The following is a 6,364-nucleotide window of genomic DNA, read 5'->3' on the forward strand; positions in this document are numbered from 1 at the left end:
TACAAAAAGTTTCGTATTTATTCTTTAAGTTATACGTGATTTCCCCCACCCCTCCCATAGGTATACAGTTGTTCATTTCTGCAGTCCATCGTGCTATAAGTAGAGCGGAGTCCGATGTCCACGTGATCGCAATACATTTTTTCGTTACCGCCAGTGCTAGTTAGTTTTATAAATGAGATTTGATATTTGGTCAATTTGTCACTTATTTCCATGAAATTATCGAATAGATACAGCTCCAGGTTGCCCATGAAGGCCACTGGATAACAGTATCCTGGTTAATTTTTCAGCGATTTCTTGCCAAAATGGCCTCACTTTCACCCACGACTGCATGGCATGTAGACAACTTCCTGTTTCAGCTTTTGATCTGTGTACCTTTTGTGGGATAAGATATAATTGGTGCAAAAATAATTATACTGAACCAGCCCATATCTTGGATTTATAATTGATGACATACTGTCCTTACACGAATCTGGCCAGCTTCTTTCTGGAATCACCACACTCCCATCTTTCCCTTGACCTCTCCAACCCTGGTTTTGCACTTTTGCTCTGCAGAGTATAATAAGTTTTGTTATAAATTTGAATGCATTCCCCACACAAACCGTTTGTTCAGTTTCACTAATTTCAGGTGGGGTCAACGTTGGTCCCCATTTTTCTCTTAAGAACAATCTAAGCTGGAGAAAACAGAAGGTCCCATTGGCCACTATATATTTGTGTTTTAATTGTTCAAAGGACATAAGAGTTCCATCTTGTAACAGTCTTTAATATATCATGCCTTTTTGATACCACATATTTAATATTCTATTCCCCATGTTCATAGACGATTACACATTTTTACCCAACGGCACTTTTATTGATATCCCTACCTTTTTCTTATACATTCATTAATTTCTTGCCACATTCTAATCGTATGTATTAGAATGGGGTTATCTATCTTTTTATTTAGTGATTTAGGGCATTCCCATTTGAACCCAAGATGGGGGTTGTCTTCAGTAAAGAAAGCTGCGAAAAATCTAGCCTGTGCAGCTAGGTAATATTTTACTTAATCTAGAGGTCTAGGTCCTCCCAGCCTGTAGTTCCATGTCAGTTTTTCCAATACAATTCTTGGTGCCTTATTATTCCACAGGAATTGTCTAATGTGGTTGTTTAGTAGCTTAAAATTTTTTTCAGTTAACAGAACAAGCAAAGATTGAATAAGGTATTGAAGTCTTGGCATCACTTTCATTTTGACGCAGTTAATTCTTCCCACCAAAGTAATCAGTAAGTCTCCCTACAACCCTTGGTGCATTTTGAATAGTGAGAGAAAACCAGAGCCCTTGGGGGAAACCCAGGCAGACACCTGGAGAAGCTACAAACTCCTTACAGACACGGCCGAATTCCAACCTCGGTCACTGGTGCAGTAATGGCATTGCACTAACTCTACGCTAACCGTGCTGCCCTAATGCCCATGATGGTGCTGACCTAGTTTACAACCTGCTGTCTCCCTTTCCCTCCCAACATCTCTCTGTCCCTCTCCCTTCATGAATGTTTAGACCATCTCTCCTTTGTGTGGCTTGATATCAATCTTTGTTTGAGAGCAGGAAGCACTGTGGAGTGTCAAAGGCCTTACACTATTAATATTGAGAAACAGGCACTGGAACAATCAATTTTCTAAATCATGTCTTCTGATTTGAGTCAGCTGTTTCCTTAATATCTCCCAGCAATTGATGTTCAGGGTGTACTGAAGGAAAGGGGAGGAATCCACACACTGAACTACATTGTGTGAACCCCCCCCCCCCCATCAGCTGATTAAATTGTGTCGCGGATTGGAGCAAATGCTTGACTCCTGTTCAGTGTTTGCGAACTCCCATGACTGATTGAAAAATTAATCATAACTCCAATATCTCTCTTCTTTTTCACTTTCTAATTAATGAGCCCCGGGGATTCTGGCAATTTTGGGTAACAGGCCACGAGCCCATGCCGCCCAATCACACCTCCCATTAACCTGCAATCCCCGCCCATTTTGGAGGGTGGGAGGAAACTATAGTCCTCGGAGAAAACAGGAAGAATGTAACCACTCCTTACAGACAGACTTGAACCTGGGTCGCTGGCGCATCGAACTTCTACTCTAACCAGGCTGCCCTGTCGATCAATCCCTACATTCCTCTAAACAAAAAAAATCATGGCAGAGTTTATTGGTGGAGAAATTCAGATTTAATAATGAAATAACTGCAAGTTTCTGTTGATCTATAAAAGGCATGATTTTTTAATATTATCATGTGAATATTTCTTTCACAGAAAACATATTTCCCTCTACAAGTATATTTAAGCATGTTAATATTGTAGATGCCGAAAAGTGGAACTGAGGTCAAATTCAGATCAGCAACTATCTTATTGGAAGACAACGCAGGGTCGTGGCGTGAATAACCAGTCCCTGCTCCTGCTTCTCGAGCTGACGATGGTTACAGCTGGAGCATCATCAGATCCGATCAGATTCTACTTATTGTCATGTCTTTCTTTGGCTTGGCTTCGCGGACGAAGATTTATGGAGGGGGTAAAAAGTCCACGTCAGCTGCAGACTCGTTTGTGGCTGACAAGTCCGATGCGGGACAGGCAGACACGGTGGCAGCGGTTGCAGGGGAAAATTGGTTGGTTGGGGATGGGTGTTGGGTTTTTCCTCCTTTGCCTTTTGTCAGTGAGGTAGGCTCTGCGGTCTTCTTCAAAGGAGGTTGCTGCCCGCCAAACTGTGAGGCGCCAAGATGCACGGTTTGAGGCGATATCAGCCCACTGGCGGTGGTCAATGTGGCAGGCACCAAGAGATTTTTTTAGGCAGTCCTTGTACCTTTTCTTTGGTGCACCTCTGTCACGGTGGCCAGTGGAGAGCTCGCCATATAACACGATCTTGGGAAGGCGATGGTCCTCCATTCTGGAGACGTGACCCATCCAGCGCAGCTGGATCTTCAGCAGCGTGGACTCGATGCTGTCGACCTCTGCCATCTCGAGTACTTCGACGTTAGGGATGTAAGCGCTCCAATGGATGTTGAGGATGGAGCGGAGACAACGCTGGTGGAAGCGTTCTAGGAGCCGTAGGTGGTGCCGGTAGAGGACCCATGATTCGGAGCCGAACAGGAGTGTGGGTATGACAACGGCTCTGTATACGCTTATCTTTGTGAGGTTTTTCAGTTGGTTGTTTTTCCAGACTCTTTTGTGTAGTCTTCCAAAGGCGCTATTTGCCTTGGCGAGTCTGTTGTCTATCTCGTTGTCGATCCTTGCATCTGATGAAATGGTGCAGCTGAGATAGGTAAACTGGTTGACCGTTTTGAGTTTTGTGTGCCTGATGGAGATGTGGGGGGGCTGGTAATCATGGTGGGGAGCTGGCTGATGGAGGACCTCAGTTTTCTTCAGGCTGACTTCCAGGCCAAACATTTTGGCAGTTTCCGCAAAGCAGGACGTCAAGCGCTGAAGAGCTGGCTCTGAATGGGCAACTAAAGCGGCATCGTCTGCAAAGAGTAGTTCACGGACAAGTTTCTCTTGTGTCTTGGTGTGAGCTTGCAGGCACCTCAGATTGAAGAGACTGCCATCCGTGCGGTACCGGATGTAAACAGCGTCTTCATTGTTGGGGTCTTTCATGGCTTGGTTCAGCATCATGCTGAAGAAGATTGAAAAGAGGGTTGGTGCCAGAACACAGCCTTGCTTCACGCCATTGTTAATGGAGAAGGGTTCAGAGAGCTCATTGCTGTATCTGACCCGACCTTGTTGGTTTTCGTGCAGTTGGATAACCATGTTGAGGAACTTTGGGGGGCATCCGATGCGCTCTAGTATTTACCAAAGCCCTTTCCTGCTCACGGTGTCGAAGGCTTTGGTGAGGTCAACAAAGGTGATGTAGAGTCCTTTGTTTTGTTCTCTGCACTTTTCTTGGAGCTGTCTGAGGGCAAAGACCATGTCAGTGGTTCCTCTGTTTGCGCGAAAGCCGCACTGTGATTCTGGGAGAATATTCTCGGCGACACTAGGTATTATTCTACTAAATTGTCATGTAATGGAAGAGAAATGTCATAAAGCACAAAATTGACTTTAGTCTTCTGTAAGGTCATGAGCATTTCCCGGCACTCTTTACTATCAGAGAAAAAGAAGCAAAACAAAGTCGTTCCCCCCAGACTCAATGAGCGTCCGTGGATTCATCTCTGCCCCCCCCCCCCCACCCCCCTGCAGCTGCACAGACTCCTGTTCGATCCACCGGTCTCCCGAGCTCCAGATCTGAACCTCTGACACGTTCAGGAAGCCTTCAGCGCCCGAGACCCTTCCTGCCCCTGGAACCTCGAATCCCAGCTTCGATACTCGGTTCCCATGAGCCAATCTTCAACAGCAAGTGAGGTTCCTTCGACTGCAAGTTGCAAGCAGACTGCAGCCTGTGTGGGTTCTTCAACCACTGAGCCCTTTACTGGTCTGCTGCCATGGCCACCTTCCCTGTAAGGCTCATCTCCCAGACTTCTCCTTCACAACAGCGAGTGTTGTCATTTCTGTGACAGTCTGCTGCCTACCCAGAGTCTGCAGCTCCCCCCCTCCCCACCCCCCAACCCCCACAGATGCTGCCGAGCACAGGTGCCGCCATCTTGATAACAGACCTCCAGGTTGCAGGAATTTTTTCAAATGTGTATTAAGGGTGAAGTTTGTTACAATTGGTGGGCATCCTAAGAATGAAGGCTTTCCAAACGGAGGCACAGAGTACAAGAAAATTATGATGAAACATCATAAAACAGTTTTGTCGGCAACAGGGGCATGGAATCCAGGAGAAAAGATCGGAGCCCTTAAAGAGGGTGTAATGGAGAGTTTCCAAAATGAATCCAGGGATGAAGGTCTCTGTTATATGCAGACACTGGTTTGGGGTTGGGATGGGGATGGGGGTGGGGATGTGGATGAGGGATGGGGATGGGAGTGGGGATGGGGTGGGGATGGGGGTGGGTGGGATGGGGATGGGGTGGGGATGGGGGTGGGTGGGATGGGGATTGGTACAGAAGAGAGATATGAAAGACATTGTTAAGGATATGAATCGTATAATCCAACCTTTTTTAAAATACTCATATCCCACTTTAAGTAATCCATTACTAATCACACAGCATCAAGGTAATAGGGATTATTTAAGGTGGAATGTGAGTTTTAAAAAAAAAGGTGTTTCACCCCTGAAACAGAGGAGAGAGAGGGAAACAATTCCCAGGTTTCATCTGAATTTTATTTTCACAGTAATTTTGTTATCTCCGAAGTATATCAGAGACTGAGGTGGATTTTATGGGCTTTTGGCAGAATCTAGTGTTATGGGAATATGCAGGCGAGTGGGGCTGAGGGCGTGGATTTACGATGATTGGCAGAAGCCAGAGGAAAGGCTTTGCTGAACTGCCACGGTTAATCAGGCAGGCAGATTCAAAGGGGAAGTGAATGCTTGAATTAGCAAGGTAGGATTGGGAACATATTGAACAGAACATTTTCATCATTTCAGTTAAAGAAAACCTCTATTTCATAGGAATTACCTGAGTGAACCGACACTTATAACAGGATCCCTCTACCAAACACATCTTCCCCTCTCTGCCTTCCAATAGGGACCACTCAGATTTCAGATTTATTGACAGAGAACATACACGACATCACATACAACCTTGAGATTCTTTTCCTGTGGGCAGGGGAGAATTTCCACTCACTGGCAGTGAAAAACACTTTCCTACCTCCATCTTAGCCATTACTTCCATAATTTCTGTAAGATCCCCTCTCATTCTTCTGAGGACAGGAATTAAGAGTTAAATGACAAAAGTTTAGAAATATCATGAGAGGGAACTTCTTCACTCAGAGAATGGTGGCTGTGTGGAACGAGCTTCGGTAAGAAGTAGGGAGAAGTAGTGGCGGCATTTTGTCATTTTAGAAAAAATTGGATACGTCTATGGATGGGAGGGGAAAGGAGGGTTATGGGCAGGGTGCAGGTACATGGGACTAGAGGAGAGGACTTGGTTCGGTGCAGACTAGAAGGGCAAAGATGGCCTGTTTCCAGGCTGTAATTATTATATGGTTATATAGTTATATGAACTCCTGCGACTCAATCTCCCCTCATAAACTAACCTCATCTCTGGAATCAACCTGGTGAATCTCCTCTGCACCACCTCCAGGAACATAGAACACGACAGAACAGTACAGGCTCTTTAGCCCTCAATGTTGTGACGACCTATATATTCCTCTCAAATAAAAAACTAAACCTTTCCTACCTAGTAACCCTCTATTTTCTTTCATCCATGTGCCTGTCTAAGAGACTCTTAAATGCCGCTATTGTTCCAGCCTCCACCACCACCCTGGCAAAGAATTCAGGCTCCCACCATCTCTGTGTAAAAATTTACCTCTGATGCTTCCT

This window comes from Narcine bancroftii, chromosome 5 (genome assembly GCF_036971445.1).
Source record: "Narcine bancroftii isolate sNarBan1 chromosome 5, sNarBan1.hap1, whole genome shotgun sequence".
NCBI lineage: Eukaryota > Metazoa > Chordata > Chondrichthyes > Torpediniformes > Narcinidae > Narcine > Narcine bancroftii.